Source organism: Pelecanus crispus, chromosome 3, assembly GCF_030463565.1.
Source record: "Pelecanus crispus isolate bPelCri1 chromosome 3, bPelCri1.pri, whole genome shotgun sequence".
In the NCBI taxonomy this organism is placed as follows: domain Eukaryota; kingdom Metazoa; phylum Chordata; class Aves; order Pelecaniformes; family Pelecanidae; genus Pelecanus; species Pelecanus crispus.
Window position 1 is genome coordinate 52948571 of NC_134645.1, and position 20384 is coordinate 52968954.

A 20384-nucleotide genomic window follows, 5' to 3' on the forward strand; every position below is an offset into this window, starting at 1 on the left:
GAACCATTATTTTAAGCAATAAAGTAGTAAATAAATAAATATTTTCCTCATCAGCTAATATTTTACTGAAAAGTGTTAAAACCTCAAACCCCATGAATGGGTTATGGTAATCTCAGATTGTGGGACATTCTTAATGATTTCAGGGGTGTATGGCTCTTCTTAAGAAACAAAACCTTTAAACACTGTTCTTTCACAGGCTTCTCTTGCATGATTCCTCCAATTATTTCTTTATACTGTGTGTGTAGAGGTATTAATTATAAGTGTTACTCTGGTAGAGCAAACCCACATAAAACAGTAGTTAATTCTGACAGCATTTATCTTGCTTATTTTTAAGCACCTACTTTAAACATCTAACCTTCTGCCTATCTCACCTATCCACCCTTTGTCACTCATGAGGAATCAGGGCTGGCTAACTCAGAATTGAGTTAGCCATGAATCCCACCCACCATGCTAACTGCCAGAAATATACTTTCTTATTCATTCCAAAATTCAGTCTAAAACTATTATTGAGACTTGAAGGTGGTGGATAGTTCTAGTAACTAACAGACGTTATCCAAAGCTTGAGGTAAAGATGCATTCAGTTCTGAGCATGTTATTGATTGTTACCATATTTGATGCCTTTTAGCTGTGTGCACTATTCCGCTGTGAGGGTGCAGAGTTGCTTTCGTTACTCAAAAGAATTTTGTGTTTCTTCTATCCCAAGGTGAATTACTTATTTCTGAGAGAACATAAATCACCAGGTGCCACTGAGAAAGAGATGGAGGAAAACACATTTCTAGTTTTGGCCAGAAAGGAGCAGCAGGGACAGCATTGCAAGAGATCTTCCAAAGCATGCAAAGTTTTTGATGAATTGAGAAATGAAGATAGTGGAGTCACAGAAATGTGAGTATATTTTCTCCGTATAATGATTTGAATCAGCGTATTTCCTAGATCACAGCCATTCTTGCAGGAAGCCCTATCTAAAGCTTGTTTCTACAGGAATAATAGTAGTTCCTGTGAGTAAAATGCCTATATTCTCTCATTCTCTGACTGAAAGCAGAAACCTGATTTATAATAAACAATAAGGTCTCCAACGCCTTTTTCCTTTTGTAACTGTGATTCAGAACAATGCAGTTCTTAAAGTAATCACACATTCAAATACAAGTAGGTGTGAGCTTTCAAATATACTGAAAGTGAATATTCAGAACATCACATCCTGGTGTTTGCTTCTGATGTTAAGAAAAACCTGCTGTGCAAACCAGGATGCCTGTTTTCAAAAGTCTATAACTTTGTTATTTTGAAGCCACATTTCTTCAAACAGAGCAAGGCACATATTTACCTTCCAGGGATTTGTGCCATTTGTGCCAACTTTGGTACCCTTAAAAGAAACAGATTTTGAGTTTCCTTGAATGCAAAAATGCATGCAAATACAATTTTCACAGCTCATTTTAAGATAAATTTGTTTAGGTGTTCTTGAGTAACTTTTTACTAATAGTTTATTTTCGGTTGAGGTGGAGAAAGTTTGATATTGTACTACTGAAGAAGAGATGTTCTAAGTAAATGAAGAGACAGAAGTGATTTTATTATAGTAGAAAATTTATATCTAATATAATTATTTTGCAAGCATAGCACTATGCTGTAGACATTTAAATTAGGTCTATTAAATTAATTGTTTATAGTAAGCCTTTTCAGAGGAGTTTCTTGATGTATCTTGCAGTCCAGAGCATCAGAAATCCAGTGCCAGCGCTTTAGCCCCACCACAAATAAATCCTGTGCCTCTGACTCTTGAAGAGGTGGCTCTGAACATCATCATGTTCAGTTCCATGAGTCTGTTGTATCAAGTTTGGAGGCTTTGTCCAATTTCTGATCAATTGAAGAGAGATTTGCGTTTGACTGTGCACTCAAGTCTGAACGCAGCAACACACAGAGACTCCAACTCTACTGTCTGTGTATAGGCATGCACTTATTGGTAATAATGCCTTTTCCCTAAAGGATAGCATTAAGAACTTTAAAAGTAACGGTTTTAAGGATCTAGTTACAATCAGATCTGATGAAAAATGAGAATGCATGAATTTTGAAACATTTTCTCCTTCCTGAACAAAAAAGTAAAATATTTTGCACACACCACACACCCCCCCGCCCCCAAGAAGAAATCTCAAGACTCAGTCTGGCAGAGTTTTGACTTGAAAACCCAAACTCCCTCAGCTAAAACACTGATGTTCTTGGCTCAGATTGTGTTATTTTGGTTTGTTGCAATGACACCAAGTGCTCTGGGTCAGCTCAGTGTTAACCTGTATTCTTACTATGTCCTTCTGACTCACGGGGGCTGTAACTCACATGAAGAGAGAAGCACAGACTACCTCTCCCAGACTCCCCCATCAGACCAGCCTCCTGTGCTACACTTACTCATGAAACCTCCAGAGCGTTACCGGAGGGGAGACCTCCTTGCATCAGATGTAAATATAGGATATGCAGTCCAGTCAAGGGAGCCCATGTGGTAATAAGCCACCATCCTTACATGGAATCTGGCTCAAAGAGTGGCAGGTGGTGTACTTGGCTCCAAACATCTAGACCAGTTTAACAAACAGTAGGATTGGGACTCAGATTTGATTTAAAAACAGATTATTTTTTTGTATCCATTTTTCCAGTTCAAATTATCCATGTTCTGTGAAAATGCTTATTTCTACAAATACTGCATTTTTCTCCGACCTCAAGTAAGTAGCAAAGTACTAAAGTATTTTTTAAGAAGCTAGTATAACTACAATGATGATAAATCTCTTGTTCAGGACAGATACTATTGATGTACATGGCTTAATTCTTCAATACAATGGTGAACTTTTTTTTTTGTTTTTTTAACTTTAGGAAACTGAATCTAAGATTTACTCATTGGACTAATTTTGCAGATAAAGAAATCTCCTAAACTGGAAAAGAATGAGTAAAATGTAAAAGCTAGAAATTGCCTTTTTATAATTTCTGAAAAAGCTACATCAGGTACAGACTATATAAAAATACTTGGAAGTCTCGGTATTAATGATCATCCTGGCCCTGCACGAAGATAAGAATTTTTGCCGCTCTTTTATCTTCCGCTTCTGTAACAAATCTGCAAAGTAGTTTTTCAGAATGGTTGGTATTACTGCAGCTGAAAGCTTATACTGGTATCATGAAACATGAATTTCTCCATTTGAGCTAATACGCTTACAGTACTAGAAATCACAATACCAGCGATTTTTTTTTTTTTTTTTTTTCATTTTGTTCTACGACTAAGTTGGAAGAAAATGTTTTCCAGTGTAGGACCCTCCATGTACCAGTATGTGCACAGAACAAAACTGAATATGAAACAATAAATTAAGCTTCCCGGGAAACAGTATAATAAGTGTATTCAGAAGTCTGTTCATATTCTTGGTATGTTGAAGAAAATGGGTTTCAGTTTCATTTTATGAAAGACGTTGTACCTCACATATGAGTGGGCTGTCTTACACCCTCTCAGTAACTGCTTGTAGAAGTAAACAGACCACAGATCCATGTAGCAGAGGCAAGACACTCAGCTGTATGAGAGAACACAACTCTTGCAATGGGAGAGATGGGAACACGTAAAAGAATCAAAAAAGGTCAGTGGAGAGGAAAAAACCTCTCGTAGATGGGTCACTATTTTAAACTAGAAATATTCACTGAGAGCTAGGAGTTTCAACAAAACAAAAAATAATTTATGATGGAGAAGGTAATAGGTAAAACCTGGAAAGCTGTGTGTAGATAAAACTGAATTTTTATATATGCAAAAATTGGTTCCCTCACTCTTTAGAACATGAAATGGACAGGCAAATCGGTTTTCCTGTCACAGCTAGAAATTGCAAAGCGAACTTAGCCAGGTACGTAAGCTGCCTTCCTGGTCCCTGAGAACTGACCAGCCAGCTCCCAGTTTGTTTAAACATGGATGAAGTCAAAATGCCAGCAACTCCCCCCTGAGCTGTTGGAAGAAAAGCCCTACAGCAGGTATTACAAGACCACGTATTAGTGGCCACTGCTAAGTAAGCAAGCCTTTGGAGGATATTTATCACACCGCAACCATGTAGAAAAGATTGGTTTTAAGGCTCAAACACTGTAGTTACTAGCAGGGCCAGGGATGCATATGTAAGGACAGCGTAAACTTCAATGCAGAAAAAAGAATCTAGATAAGAAGTTAATTTCTTACTTCCAGAAATGGCTGCTGGTTTTGTCTATCTTGTACAGAACCCAACCAACATGTCTTAAAACAGAAGCAACTGAAATGGTAAATGTGTGAAAGGTGAAGCCAGAGATGACACTTTAAAAAACAGCAAAAATGGGACTGGCCAGCCTGATTTGCAAGAGCATGGCTATTCTGATAAACAATTCACGTTCACAGGAAGAATATTCCTGAAGTTGATAGTGCTATCTTGAACCATTTTTCAGGGTTGATCAATAAATGGATGTTTAATTCAATTTTGTAACTGAAAATTCAGAGTTTAACCCCATTTGTGCCAATTCACCAACCAATTTCAGAGCTCCAAGTACAGCAGATAAAGAACTGGGAACAAAATAATCCATGACCAGTAAAGAAATTTTGCCAACCTTTACTCATATCTTAAAAATACATTTTAAAAAGAAACCAACAGTTTTAGCAAAACAAGGTGTCCTGTTTCTTTGCCTTATATTCCATGCAACAAGCTGGGGGATAAAAATGCTATTTACAACAGACATGCAAGCTTACAAAAGGGATTAGTAAAGACACATTTTGTTGAAGTCACCTAAACTCCAGAACAAAGGTTGTAAGATTTTTAAATGGTATATTTCTGCACTTAACTGCTAATAAAAGTGGCTACTAATTGTTAGGCCCAAGAGTTATATGGGAGGGACCATTAACATGTTGTTCTGTTTTTGAAGTATCTGTCTGCATTAACATAGGGCATTGTAGTGCAGATTACATTGAAATGCTGACTACTCTGCTGTAATATTGCTAGGAGGAAAACATTCAGTCCTGCAGTAAAGAATTGATATTAGTTAACTCAGAAAAGGTAAGTATTGCTGGTTTTGATATTTTAGATGGTCTACCTGATGACTGAAGATATATATTAATTTCCCATGAAGATCTGGCTTTTCTGCTTTCCACAAATAAGTGGTTTCCACCAGGAGTTTTTAACCTAAACCAAAGCAGTTACCTACACAAACAGTACAAAAGCTTTGTCATTAATGCCAACTTCTTCCTGGTAAATCTTTCATACCCTAGGAGAAGTGGAGGAGGATACATCACAAATTTAAGTTTTAGATTTAGAGGAAACTCAAATCACTGTGGGTCAGGTTAGTTTTCTCTGCAGCAGTCAGTGTTGTCTAAAAGAAAGCAGTACTTCTGAGCTGCTAGAAATGTATACGTTTAGATCACTGAGGTCAGTATCTGTAGCCTTGCCATATTAGATTTTCTGGTTTGTATTTTCATATCTAATTGTTTTTGGTTTTGTCCAAAGTGAATTAACTGCCAAAAGAAGGGGGGGGGGGGGGGGGGGTGCAGGGGGAGAAAATGTTAATTGTCACAACCAGAGCAAAACCGGCGTGTTTCTTTGCACATGCTAATCAGTTCCCTCTGTGTGTTTAGGTTTGCCCCTTCGTGGCTACAGACTGAGAGTGGGCAGGGAGAACGAATTTCTTCTAACCCGACAGCTATGCTTCTTCCATCTTCTCTCCTTCCTCTTCCCCTTTGTTCTCGCCTCCAAACAAAGAAGTTTCTCCTACTGGGCTTCTCCTCAGCTTACCAGATCTGGCTCCTTTCTGCTCCCATTCCCCCCACGGCCCCTTCCCCCACCGCCTTGCCTGTCTCCTGCCCATTCCCGCTGGTTTTCCACCCTCCCTCCCAGCGCTCCTGTCCTGGCTCTTTGTTCCCACAGCGCTCTGGAGATGTGCGGCAGGAGCCCAGCTCGCTCGCTCCCCCCCCCTTTTTTTTTTTTTTTTTTTTTCTTTTTTCTTTTTCTCAGGAGGGAAACCTGGAACATTTGAAGTCCGATTGACAGCAGACAAGAAGATAGCAGAGAAAAGAAGGAACCATCATATGCCTTGAGAAAACGCTGTAATAAAACACAGACGTGTTTTCCTTCAGAAGGAAATATACAAGTACCAAGAAAGACTGCATGCAATTATGACAGATTTCTCTTTAAGTCATTCATATGGAATTAAGGACTTTCCTTCATAACATGTTTAATAACATTTTTAGAAGCATATTTATACCTGTGAAGGAAAGTGAAGAGAAATTAAGCTAAACAGTCAATTTGGGCTGAAGTTGCCTCATAAAGCTTTCGGAAAGCTTTTACACGTAGAAATAATGAGTACGTTTTCAAATCCGTGTAAGGACGTTTAGCAAGGAACTAGCATTCGGTACTAGAGTACAGAAAGGCCTCAGGTACATAGTATTAACCTGCTTATGTGGTGGTGGTCTGGGTAAGAGAAGTACAGTGTCTTTAAAGAGGGAGAAAAAGCACAACTATCATTTTGCCAGCTTTGGAAGGGTGTATCCCAAATTTCTCATTAAAACCGTAAAAAACAACTTTCATCACCACCATATTATGATTATGAGAATAACTGCCAAAACAAGTTTAAACAACCAAGAAAAAACGTTTATGAAGTGATGTCTCTCTTACCTATTCACCTTATTTAAGAAAGGTAGGATTGCGAATGAAGCACCTTTGCTTTCTAATCAGTTTTAAAAATCCTGGCTGCTCCCAGTTTATGCTTGAGATAATCACAATGGGCTACTTACCACCGAGTAAATGGAACAAGCAGCAGTCAGACCAGTCCAGTCGTCCACTTAGGTTGCATTTGCCATGCAGCTGAGAAGCTGAAGGTGCCTACAGATTCATTATCCCTAATATCAAAGATCAAGAGAGTCAAGTGTTGCTCTGCAGCACAGCACATAAATTATAGGGGAATTGTCATGTGTCCTGATGAACCTATGAAAACTGGCAGACAGTAATAGGCAGTAAAATAATTTCTCTAGAAGTTCACTTCTGCTGTTTTTTTGCATAACTCTCTGGGGTAGAAGAGAAATTTGCTAGTATTTCCACTTGAATCCTCCTCCCGCACATTGAAACCAATGAAATTCCACTTGAATTAGGACAACAGGAGAGGCAATTTAAAGAGGCCCTAAGGATTCAGTCTCTTAATCACAACTGTGACAAAATGCTGTCTTCCATGCTGGCAATTCCCTAGCAATTTACAGTACACCAGTGTAACAGGAAGAGACCTTGCATTGCAAAGAAACCTGACTAGATAACCAGACCTTCATCTTCTGATTCTCCTGCCCTTATAATATTAAAAAAAAATCCCGGTAATCACCAGTTACTCTGCCATCCTGAAGCTATCCAGGAGCTACATTTGGACCCTGACATTGTATCTAAAGTTATTCAGAAACCAGAGTCAGTGCAGACTCTGGTCTCTTGAATAACCCATTTAATGAGGAGGGCATTTCAGTAGGACTGTGTGAATGCACACCAGCAGCCCCATTAGCCTGCAACAGGAGCTTAAGAGTTTTTATTATAGGGGCAACCTAAAATCACTCACTCCAGCTGAATGGTGGTTTGGACTGCTCCCCAAAAGGGGCTTCCTTCCTACGTATAAGACAGAAATTGAACTGCCAGGCAGCTTTTCCCTGGGAGGTACTGGAACCCCCTTCTTCAGATCTAGGCTGCGCCAAGTATGGAGGGTTTTCTTAACCTATTGAAAAAGAAATACATAATTAGGAACTTGGGAAGGAGCTGAGGGACTCCGGAGAGAACTTCACAAAGCAAAGACAACCTAAAGAAGGGGTTAGGGTTTTTTCTTTTAAGTCATTGCTGGGCTGATTTCCTGCTAAGTAATTACTCAAATGTGAAAAGATTTTGTTGGACTGTCAATGGTAGGTCAATTGAATCAAATAAAGGCATATTTTTATTTATTATCTGCACATAATTAAAGGTAATTTAAAATGTAAAGACAAGGCAGGTAGTGTAAAGGCCAAGAAAATCCCTCAAGGATCAATCCCATCTTCTAAAATATTGTGATGTTTCTAACACTTTATTATTTGCTGGTCTATCAATAAGTGCCAAACCTAAATCATTGTTTCAAATTATGTTCCAAAACAAAACACATAGAAATTACCAACCTCTGTTAAGCACCACAAAGAAAGCAAAGTACACATATTTGGGGGTGATTTCTGAAATACTGTAATTCTTATGACTCTCATAGGTTGTATCTACTCTCTCTCAAATCAATCCCTGCTTTGTCATTACCACTGCAGTCTTCAAACCTTGGGTATTTGAATCTTAGCATCCTTCCTCTAAGATGTTTAAATAACTGGAAATTCTGTGAGACCGGTTTATACATTAATTGTCTAACACAGCGCTGCTGACCAGAAAGGATCCTTACTGCAGCCATCCAGCAAACAGTTCCCTTATAGTCCCACTACTTCTGAACATATATGTATATATGTATTCAATTTACCTTGTTTCTGGATGCAACCATTTCATACAGAGCTTCTGGAGACAACTGCTTGAGAGGCTTTACTAATGCCTGTTGCTAGAGTTTAAAAAAAGAACCTATAAAAAACAAAGGACAGCAGTATACTCTGCTAGCTAAACTTTTGGAGAATACCTACCTTTTTTCACCTTTTTTGACAGACCTTCCCTAAAGAGGCAAGTATAACAACAGTCCACTTACTTACATTTGTGACCACATGTTGAGAATCTTCCTGAGAGGACTTGTAGTGTTACCTACTCATGATGGTGTGTTACACTGTTTAGGTGTTGAACATGTTGACTGATAACATAGTTTGTGAGATACTGCTGTGTGCTTTCATGCTTAAGGACTGGGAAAATCTGAGTAAATAGTTATTACTAGTCTACTTGCAAAAGGACAGATTGATTTACTGTATTGCAACTAGCATAAACCAGAGCAACTGTGTTAACTAAGAAGTTATGTCTCACTATATGTGAGATATCATTACATACACACATGAATTTCATACTTCTTTTTTACACACACACAATACTTATCTGGCATATATATGATTTGGTTTTGTGCAGAAGGGTTTCTAAATCAGGTTGCTAACTGCTTTTAGGGTAGTAGTTGTTATATTTCATGAATAATGTTATTGAAGCCAAACCCCTACTCTCCTTACAAACGTAAGACTAATTTCTGAACTCGTGCAAGCATATATAGAGCTTCCACATATCATCTTCCTTGTCTTCAAGAAGCCCTGCCAGGCAGCAAACCTTGCTATTCAAAATTTGACTCAGTCCAAGGTGTTACTGAAAATAAAAATATGTGATTCACAAGAATCAACAGGTAAAAAAATAAGGTAGGCTATTTAAAAATTTCTTGCAGATTATTTCACTCTTCTGAAATGTATGAAAATGAATATTTATCAACTATAAGCCAACAATTAGAAGTCAAGGATGAAGAGCAAGAAACATAATGCCACTGTGCAAACCAGGACATGGTATGTTGATGTATCTAGATTCATTACATTCACCTCCATTATGCTCCTGTGAAATGACTTAGAAATTATGACTACCATAGTAATCATTCACAGTGAGTTTTAAAGGAGAAGAAAGACTTACCGAAAAGCTAACTTGAGTTTAAAAAATTTAAAATCATAGTTTATTCATGAATTTATGGTCAGATGGAAAACTATGGGGAGTCTAATTTAAATCTGAAAAATCACAGTGTTGTGTCTTAAGATTTTGCTTGGTTTACTTGGCTGAGGTTCAGAATATGACCTCTTTATCCAGTTAAAATGAAGTCTAAGCAGAGGAACAGACCTTAATATTCATGTGCTGCTCTCCTTAGACTAACAGTGTATTCACAAAGCCAGGCAGGGGAACCATGAGAAGGCAAAGACCCCATTTCGTTCCACTGTACTACAGTCATATAGCTGGCTGGCTACTGGTGAATGCTGATGGGAATTGACTCAGTCTCCAAGTTTTAACTGGGAGTCCACTGCAAGTGATGGTGGTATAAACCTGAAGCTCAGTCTTATGTAAAGACAGTTCAAAAAATCAAAATAAAAATACTTTGGTTTTATTATATATAAAAAGTTATAGCAAAGACTATAGTCTTTAATCTGGACACCTTCAACAAGAGAAATACTTCTAAAGGACAGTAGCTGTTCTTGAGGCAAGACTTAAGCCATCTACTCTCACGTTTCTTGAGGGTGAAAGCATTCCCAAAATAGAATTCAATATCTTTTCTTTTTATTTTTTCCCCCCTCTTTTCTCTCTTCATGACCAGTGGATTGAAAAAGGCAGAAGAAATACTGAAAAAGTTAAATTTTTCACTAGATCAAGTGTGATTAGTTTAAAGTGTACTGCTGAGTCAGCATCCCTTTCCAGCATAGCGTATTTCTGCTACCTTTTTATGCAGGACTTTCGGCGTATTGTGCATGAAAAGTGCAGCTTCCAGCAACCTGTAAAAAGAATCTCCTTTTCTTATGAAGCCTTTTAGAGCTTTTAATTCATGTAGAGTGAAGAAAGTAATTTCAAAACAGCTATGAAATGGGCAATTAATTGCCTTTCCCTTCTTGAGGTTTCCATGGGTTTGTCCTCTTGAAGGAGATTCTTACCATGACTTTCAGCAACAGAAGGAATTGCTCCAGTGCTATGCGCAAAGCTCTGCAGCTACAAGTGGAAGGGAAGATAGTGTCTTTGCATCCACCTCAGGATTTCTACTTGGAAGCCTAGTAAAAAAACAATGAAGTAAAAATAATTATAAATACTTGGGACTTAGTGTCAAAGTTTCTCAGCTGAGGCATCTCAAATATATCCATGGAGAGCACCTTCCTATCCTTTACTGTTACTATTCAGTTACTGTTCAGTATTTATGTTCAAATGATGTATTAGTTAGTCTAAAACTGCTGAAATGTCACTTTCCATAGTTCAATACTAATTTAATGTTAATTTAATGTTTAATACTAATTTAATGTTAAATTTCTGTGGCTAAATTTAGGCATGTGAATCCAATTCAATAATTTAATTTCTGCGATTGCTTTATTCAGTGTGATTGAGCCAACTATGATTAGTTTGGTGAGTAAAGCTGGGAATATGCATACTTCTCTGTGTCTGGAGGCAGGTGGGAAATGGAGGTTGTGGGGGCTGAATTATCCTACTTTTCAAAAGTTCTTGACTTTGGTAGGAATTGTAGGTATTTAGCACCATGGATTAATAGGTAACTTATTTAGGTGCTTAACTTTAGGCACCCAGATAGGTTGAGTTCTGAGTTGGTTTCTTTCTTGAGTTTGGATATAAGTGAGGAGAGGGTGGCGTTGTGTATCTCATAAAATGTAAAAGCATGGAGGGAGAGAACTGGTTTGGGGTTGCATATGAAGATATATCTGGGAAGAACAGGATGAAAGCTAAGCAGAGTAAAATGTGTGCAGCGTATGAGAAAAAAGATAGCTTGCAAGTGAGATACATTTGTCTATAAGAGGGTTTTCCAAGACAAGCAAAAGAAATTTTAGCATGCATGGACATTTGAGAGGGATCTGGATGAAAGGATGCATTTGCTGAACCCTGTGTAGAAATGGTTTTCATCTCTGATATTGTCTCTGGATATTTGGCATGAAGCACGATGATTTTGCTTGAAAATACATGGGGCAGCCAAAAGCTTGTAACCACTCGTGCCTTGCTGAGAGATCAGCTTCCATAAAACTGAGTTCCTTTAAAGAAGGTGCCATGCTGTCAGCACATCTGTCTCGAGAAAGGGAAGGAAGCACTGAAGGTGGAGGATTGCTGTTCATTAATTGCATCATATTGAGCTTCCAGGCAGACAAGTACTTGAGACAGCCAAAAGGTGGAGATTTTTAGGTTCCTCCCCCTGCTTTTCCTTTGCCTCCCCCCTTCCCAAGCGAAATGCTTTGCCAGGACCTCCCTGGGGCAAAGCAAGGGTTTATAAAGAAAATTCAGGACCAAAGAAAGAGTTTTGGAGACTGGGTTAATTTCAAACCTTTGTTTTCTGGAAGGAAGATTTGTAATGCGTACACTCTATCATGTCACGCCTCTTCTTCACTATTAATCAGGGTGCAAATCTGAGAAATTTTAAAAAAATATATAAACAAGAAGAAAATAGGGGCACAAGCCATTATCCACTCTTGCAAATACAAAAGTTTTCAGCTTCCAGTTGTTGCTCTGAAAACAAAAATTGTAGGAATTATGGAGGCATTCATCCTTCATTCAGTTTTATTCTTGTATGGATTAGTCATGAAAAAGCTTCCTGTTTTCAACAGAAATTTTTCCCAGGTAAAATCTATAGATTCTAGCTGATGTTTAAGAATTTTTTTAGCATAAGAGTTCATTGATAAAATGAATTTGTGGATTTTCTAATTTATTGATCAGAAATGTATAGCTGATTTAGTAGCTTTATATTGTTCCAGGTTTGCATACTGTAATCTTGTATTTCTAAAAGTCAAATGGGGAGAAAACTTTTCAGTGCATCACAGCAGTTGCCATTTGAATAGAAATATATTTACTGTAAGTGTACACAACTTAATGTGTGAGACAATACATCCACTGAAGATGAAGTCTTCAATTAAATACTATTTTCATCAAAGCTGTCAATGCGTTGGGACTTGAAGTGAAGGGTTTTTTCCCTTTTCCCTTGGTTTTTCACCCAAGGAGGGTGCCTTGAAAGTAAAGCAGTTCTTTTTCTACTGCTCATGTTGTCCCTGTCCTTGACATCTGGACAGACAGAATAAGGATTGAATTCCTGGGGATACATGGCATCCGCCACAAGATTCTGAGAGTGAAATGCACCTTAAATTACAGGCTTGGACAATACTAAAATTTTCCCTCTGGTTTCTTAAAGCAAATTTTTGCAACGCCGGTGTTGAACACAAATACCAAGCTGTCTAAGGGATAGAATTGGAGAAGGCTTCAATTAGCAGTATTTGTGGGTTTTTTTACTAATATAAACCAGCAATAAATATAATATGGTTGAGATCTGTTTTAATTCAACTGAAGATTAATAACTTGTTTAAAAAATCTGAAGGCGGCAACAAATGCTTGCAATGTGCCTGCAAGGCTATTAACGTATTACATTAACAAGGATGCAAGTAAAAAGTCCATGATTGAAAGTAACCTGCCAGCTTAAATGAGCATAGTTGGCAGCATCAGCAGATTTCAGGTTTCAGAAGTTCTCAGGTATCAGAGTACCTCTGAAAGAACAGAAATGTAATTCAGATTTAAAATGCTTGGTACCTTTTACATGATGGCTATTGTTTTTTCACTCAGGTATCTAGGATACTGACTGTGATACCCTGGAATACTGCTGCAATTGGGTCAAAAGCTTCCAGTGCTCACTGGGAGAAAATTTCCATAGCGTAGTGTGGAACAACATTAAGGACAAATGACAAAATACCTCTTGAATTAGGAGCTACCGAAAGTACTAATTCAGAGAGACATGATTGGGATCGATCTCTTTTTCTGTTCCCACACAGAAGTTAGGCACACAGATTTGTAAAGAAAAGGTCAGGACAAGGCTTGAAGGTTCAGCGTTTTCTACAGCAAGAATACTGATGTGAATACGCTAGACAGTTATCTTGGTGCAAGTGCGTAGCACGACAATGACTAGCCAGCTATCACAAATTGTAAGTTTGTACTTGCTGAGGAGGGGACAGTAGATGTTATCATTGAAGGACTTTGTACAACTAAATTCCAAGTAATAATAAAGTTGGGTATCCCTCAATTCATATTCTGTGTTCTAGAGATCTGGGTGAATTACCCTGTGGTTCTATCATTAACTTTTAAATTAAATTATTCACCTTCTTCAATTATCTTATATGTACAGGGGAATGTACGAGCTCTTATGAGTTGATGAGAGGAAGCTATGGGAAGAAGTTTTCTCAGGTCCAAGGGAGTAAAAAGGAATAGCTGTCCCAGTTAGATCCACTGCTGTTTAGTTGGTCTTATCTGAGAATTTGATGTTAGGCTGTTGGAATCAGCATCAAAAGTACGACACTTAGTGTACCACATTATCAAAATTGTGCCTCTATAGAGTGTTTTGAACTAGTTACCACTAATTGAGGCCATCAGTGTTTGATATGAAAAGATAGCACACATTTTCTGGGAAAGGGAGCTGTAATTTTTCCTATCAACCTGCAAGAATATTTTTGATAACTTAGGAATGCAGTGAACATCTACTGATCTGAGCTAGATGTAAAAAGTAGTTTCATAGGGACGAGCAATTTTAATTAGCATAAAGGTCAGATGCAAGGTGGATAAGGAAACCATTTAAAGTTAAACTGGCTTATAAAAAATACAGCTGTCAGTCTTCATGCTTTGGGGAATAAGTGAGTCAATAGAACCACAAGGGCAATGCCTCTCTGACTGGAAACATTACAAAATAATCTGCATAATCAGGGGTGAAGGATCACGTCTTCCTATGTAATGACTAACCACTGTTAGACAGGACATGAAACTCCATGGACCACTAGGCCTAGGTCACAGCTGACATTTTCTTAGCAAGGGCAAGAAATATTTTCTGGCCCTGGGAAAGTGTCTAATGTGCAGATATTTCAAAGAGAGGCTCTGGTGTCTACAGCGTCTCCTAGGCATTCCTGGCACTGCCTCCTGTGGCACGTGCACTGGTGGTTATTACACGATGTGGTCCCCACACATTCATCATTTGCTGCTCATTCATCACCTCTGTGGTATCTGCATGTGGTAGTGACAGCATGGACTGCTAGACAAAAAGATAAGGCTTAAATAGTCCCTTTTTACTATGCAGATTTTTCTTTTAAAAACAAATTGGAAGCACAAAAAGAACCAATGTCTGCAGCATGCTGAAACTAAGTGGGACTAAAACAAGCAGTTTGGTAAAAATGCAAGTGTTCAAAAAGCATCGAGCAGGAAAAATGCACCCTTGTTAGAGAATCAGACCAGATTTGCATTACCAGAGAACAAAGATTGTGAATTTTTGTTTTGACATGCAATTACTTTTTATTATACATTATTAGCTTATTGGATACTTACTTTCATTACAAATGGTTCCAGACAAAATGAGGATGGGATATAACCAATGAAAATTTCTATGTAATATTTTCACTGTAAAGCAGAGCAGCTTACCAAAATGAAGATCCTGAAGACCTTGCCCAAAGTGAGACAGTGAGTCAGTAGAGCTCAAAATCAGCTCTCCTGGCTTCCAGTCTCTTGTGCTGTACACCACATCAACCATCTTCCCACAGCTAAACTTGTTAGGTGGCATAAGGCAGGAAAAAGCAGCCAAGACCAAATTAACCTTTGCTGAATTCAAAATAGGAAACTGTAGGAACCATTTGTGTTTGTCAAGGCTTGATGGGTACATTTAATGCAGAAAGGCTGAAGTTTGAAAAACATTTTACACTCTTGGTCATGAAACAGAGGACCACAAGCATGTCTGTACATCCCAAAAGCTGCTCTCCAGGTCTGAGCCCTGTGTGACAGGAAGAAGGTGGCATTAGTTTGCCCACTGTCTCCCTGAGAAGCCAAACAGGAGCTTTTTTTTAAGGAGCTGTTGTGTCAGTAGTTTCTCTTTCCTCTGCAGTTGCCACTTCCCAGTGAATGTTGCCTTGCATATTTATTCCTTGTCCAGATTTAAAGTTGTTGGCATCACAGTCCTGTTTTTCTGCTCTGTGTGGTCCTTCTACCACGCATTTTCCTCTGAGCAGACCTGTCCAGGATGGCACACAACACATGCGTTGTGTACATAATGGAAAAAAGATTTACATGAAAATATGGTGGTGACTTGATCAGTTTGGGAGTTTTTCACTTTCTTAAAAGTAGTGATATGAAAATATTTATATCAGATGTGGAGAAGTCCTTGTTGTTGAAGCAAGTGCGGGTAAGATGAAGGGTTGGGTATATCGAGTAAAGGTAGGCCACATACAGCTTGGAAGGAAGAAGTTAATTGGGTTCAGAGCAGTGTAAGAAAGGAGACAGTGGAGGGGGATAAAAAGTGGCTCAGTTGATGTAAAAGTACTCTACCTGTGAGTTCAAATAAGATCTAAATTGAGTTAAGTTCCAGTTCTTTCCTATGAGCCAGCTGCATCAAGATGATGAAAAACAGCATCAGAGTTAGGCAAAGCTGTTTCTAGCAGTCAGTAGAGATTAACTCAAATGAGGAAAAGAAGAAAACAGTTTTCTATCAGATCATTTCCTTGCTGATGAGAGGCAGAGAATTTGCTTTTGGTAACCCCTCATTGCTAAAGCTGTCCAAGTGCTTTTATTTCCTATGGATGAGGCAGTTACCTAGAGCAAGAAATCAGGAAATAATCTTGGCAGTAGAGGGCTCAGAAGAGGCTGTAATCTTTGAGGCCACATTCAAGGCAATTGCTAATTCCAAAACATGAGATAATTGAGATTTTAGGCACAAGTTGCCAGGAGAATACTAAAAATGTTACCCTTATTTATAAAATATAAAATAGTACTCATTAACACTGTGTATTTACCTTTCCTGTGGAGCAGTGAGGAGGAGGAAGAAAAGTGTTAAACTAGTAAAGGAGGAGGTGGGGGAAAAAAAAAAAAAAAGGAAAGAAGTTGATTTGTTTTTAAAAATTCTGCAATTACGAATTAGGACTTGTACCATTTTTTCTAGAGATGTTAATATTATGCAACTGTGATGCACCCAGTTTGTTGTAAGCATTACAGTGATCTCCATGAAATGTTCAACGGAGAGGGAAAGGAGAAACTGTGGATTCCTGACTGCCTTAAATCTTTTGTTGATATTAAAAGAACTGCAAAAGGAATATGGTCTGTTTGATTCTTAGCACTGCAGAATTTTAGAGAGAGAGAGAGAATGCTCAGGGCAAAGATGAATATTCCCAGTAAAAGTATGTTGTTTTGGTCATTAATGACAATGTCAGAAAATCCGAGGACTCCTGTATTTGGGACTTGAACATTAACTTTGTAACTTACCCTGACATATCTCAGCAAGGAAAGTCACATTTACGTTAGTGCCCTTTGAGAACTGTGTGGGTTGAAGTATAAGAAAAGGTGTTGTTTATGGTAGGGTCTCTCTACAGGACTCCTGCTAGGATGTTTATGATGAGGCAAGTACTTTCTGTCATCAGTACTCCTATGGTCCCTGTTTGAAGCAGAGTAAGTCTTCGGTGTGGGGGGTGGTTTTTTTGTTTTGTTGTTTTTGGGGGTTTTGTTTGGTTGTTTTTTTAAGATTATCCTTTAGGTCAGGATAAAGCAGTAAACAGTATCTATTATTCCACTACTGCTCTTTGCAGCCCCAGTGGTCCATTGTGCCTGTCCCTCTTTGCAGTTTTTAAAGAAATGGCCTAAGAGTGGTGGGTAGCTCTTTTTTTGTGTCATCTACTTGTTCCCACTAGCTCACTCATGACAGCTTGGTTTAAATAGCTCTAGTCTTCAAAGCAATATCATTAAGATATTGGGTATTTTAGCTCAAAATTTGGAGTCTGAATCAAAAGTACTCTGCTCTCAAGTTTGCTGATTTCATCCATCTTTGAGCCAGACTCTCCCTTAAGGGCTTCCATGGGAGCTCCAGTTTATTTTGTTGTTTTCCCCCAGCTGGTGCTGTCTAGTGCAGCAGGCCTGAAGTCATTGGAAGTTTGATCATTGACTTTCATGAGGGAAACCTCAGGATCTGAGCATTTGAGATGGAGAGGGTACTTAGCAGTACTCAAGCAAAGATCTGACTAAGTCAACGGGAGTTTTGCCACCTTCAAAAAATGCAGGATGGCACTCTGGCTTTGCCTTGCCCTCCCAAATGCTAAAGGGGGAAAGCAAAACAAATCAAAATCAACATGTTGTGCTCTGTTCAGACCACTTGAAAAGCAAATGTTTTTCAAAATGTGTGTCCATTAAAACTTTTGGAGGAAAATCAGTCCTATTTCTTAAATACTAAAAGTAGAAAACCTGGAACATAATTCCAGAGGCTTCACACTCACAATGTATGAACGCAAAATGGGTAAAACCACTGCATGTTTTCACTTGTTGTCATTTCCTCTGTAGGTATATGTTAGTACGTTGGGGTTACAAAATGGTGAGTTCTTCTAAAGATCGTTCTCTCCCAGAACGATCCTTAGGCTTTTTCTTGTTTAAGTCTTATGCATAAGGAAAACGATATGCTAGATTAAAATGAAATCCAGAAGCTTCTTATGAAAACGGCATTTACATTCTCAGTCAATGCCTCAACAGTGGTATCAGTAGGACATTCCTCCCCAGTGCCCAGGAAAAGCAGCTGACATGTAGAGACAGAGATACACGTCTCTACTACATAGATATCCTGTAGAATGTATTAGTTTTTCTTAAGGGGGAAAAAAGGGGGGTTGGGGGAAGGGAGGTCAAGGGAAAGTAAGTGTTTATCCTACAGGGGTGGGATGTTTTGACCTTTGAAAAGTGGGTTTCATCCCCGGCTACAGGGGTGCCGGCCCGGCTTGGCGCTGCTCCCCGGGACGACAGCGGGAGGTGGGGGCTGCAGGGACGCGGGTCTGGTACCGAGGGCAGTGTTAATTGCGTGCGTGTCCCCCCCGAACTGCAAGTTGAAAGATAATTAAACAAATGTCTCCAATACCCAACCACACTCTCATTTTCGCTTGGCATCCCCAGGCGATTAAAGCTGCACACGGGGCAGCTGGTGCCCAGGAGTTGCGGGAGCGGACGCGGGCTAGCTCCCGTGGGGAGGGTGTCTGGGGATTTGCGCTGTCCCGGGGGAACAAGGTAGGGAATGATGGACAGATCTTATGAACCCGAAGTAACAGCTGGAGGCTACTACTCGCCCCATGCGAGAAGGAGAGTATTGCTATAAATCGGGAATCTTTATAGCCGTTCGGCTGGAGGAAGTTTTTTGGCTGTAAACTGTCATGCACTGCAGCTCTCGGTGAAAAGGCTATGAAAGTGGGGAGTCCTCTCTCCTGAGAACCAAAGTGCAATTAAGATCAGAAAGAGGGAGAAGGAAATAAAATAAAGACGGCAGGAATCCAAGCTGAGGAAAAACTTCAGGGTTCGGGTTTTTTTTTTTTCCCCCGTTCCAAAGATTATGTATAGCTTTTGGAAACTTTTTTTTATGGTCGTTTAAAAATTTAAAGCTGGGTAGACTTCTTTTTGAAAGACCAGCTAAATTTGAGTGCATACATTATTTGTCTGGGATGAGTGGCGCGGTCATTTGCTAAGTATTAAGTAAAACGTGAAATATATCAAATTAAATTCAACTTCAACTCTCCTCCCTTTGCCTGAGAGAGCGATCAATGCAAAAGTAGTAACCATATAGATAAACGTCCGCTGCCAAAGAGGTCGAGGTTGCTTCCCATTCCTTCTGTATTCATATATATATGTGTATTAAGAATTAGCTCTTCCCTGAAGCATCCATTCGGAAGAATTAAATGGTGGTTTTAAAACTCGGATCGCCTAAATCCACATTAAGATCACCTCTATTTATTTTATTTATTCATTTTTGGAATGGTTCATTTTCCACCGAAATGGCCCCGTCGCTTTCAATGCCGGCTGGTCCTGCTGCTTTCGGCTCCTAAACGTGTTCATTGTAAGGTGAGGTCGGGTTGAGGAAGAACTGAGGTGAGTTTGCCCTACACGGGACCCATCACCACCACCCCCCTCGTCTTCCCTCCCACCCCGGGGACCGTACCCTAACAGGGACGCGACTTCTGCAAGGGGGAAAAAAGTCCCTTCTCTCCCCTTCACCTGCACGGAGTGAGTGACTGCCCGTGCGAGTCCTTCTCCGGGGCTAACTTCTCCTGGTGCTCGGCTTTTCCAGGGTTAAGATGTTTGAAATGTCTCCTTCAAAGCACAAACCCAAAGTGAGGTGGTGCTGCCAACCCAACCGAGGGACAGCGTGCCGTGCTCTTTCGGGGTTTGAACGCTCACGGCTTTTGCTGGGAGATGTTTGTTTTGAGCGGAGCACCTTAAGTGAAACAAATACCTGAGAGTGAAAAGACCGTCTCAAAATACCTATAGTTGCGTCTGGGTAGCAGTAAGCCTCGCCCGTAATTTCTTTGCAAATGCTGCTTTGCCCGTCTGAAGAGGACAATAAGCGGGCGGCAGATGCTCAGGCAGAGCTTTAAGAAACTTTAACGCAGGAATTAGTCTGAAGGGAAAACAATTTTTCGTGTGTTTCTGGACAGTAGTCGAACGAGAGCTGACATGCGGAATTTAACATGTCAGGTTGAAGGGGGGGGAAAAACCAAAAAGCTCTGCGGAGTTGAGTAAGTTAAGGATATATGAGCCCGACGGTGCTGTGTAATGAAAATACAGCCGTAAGTCGTAGCTCCTAAACCAAAAAGAAACCGAAAATAAGATCGGAAGCATCGGGTTTATTTGAAGTTGGATGAAGGCAGAGAGGCTGGGGCTCCTGCTCCGATGCGTGCGGAGCGTGGAAAGGCAGGGGCTGCAGGCAGGGGGTGCAGGCAGGGGTGCCGG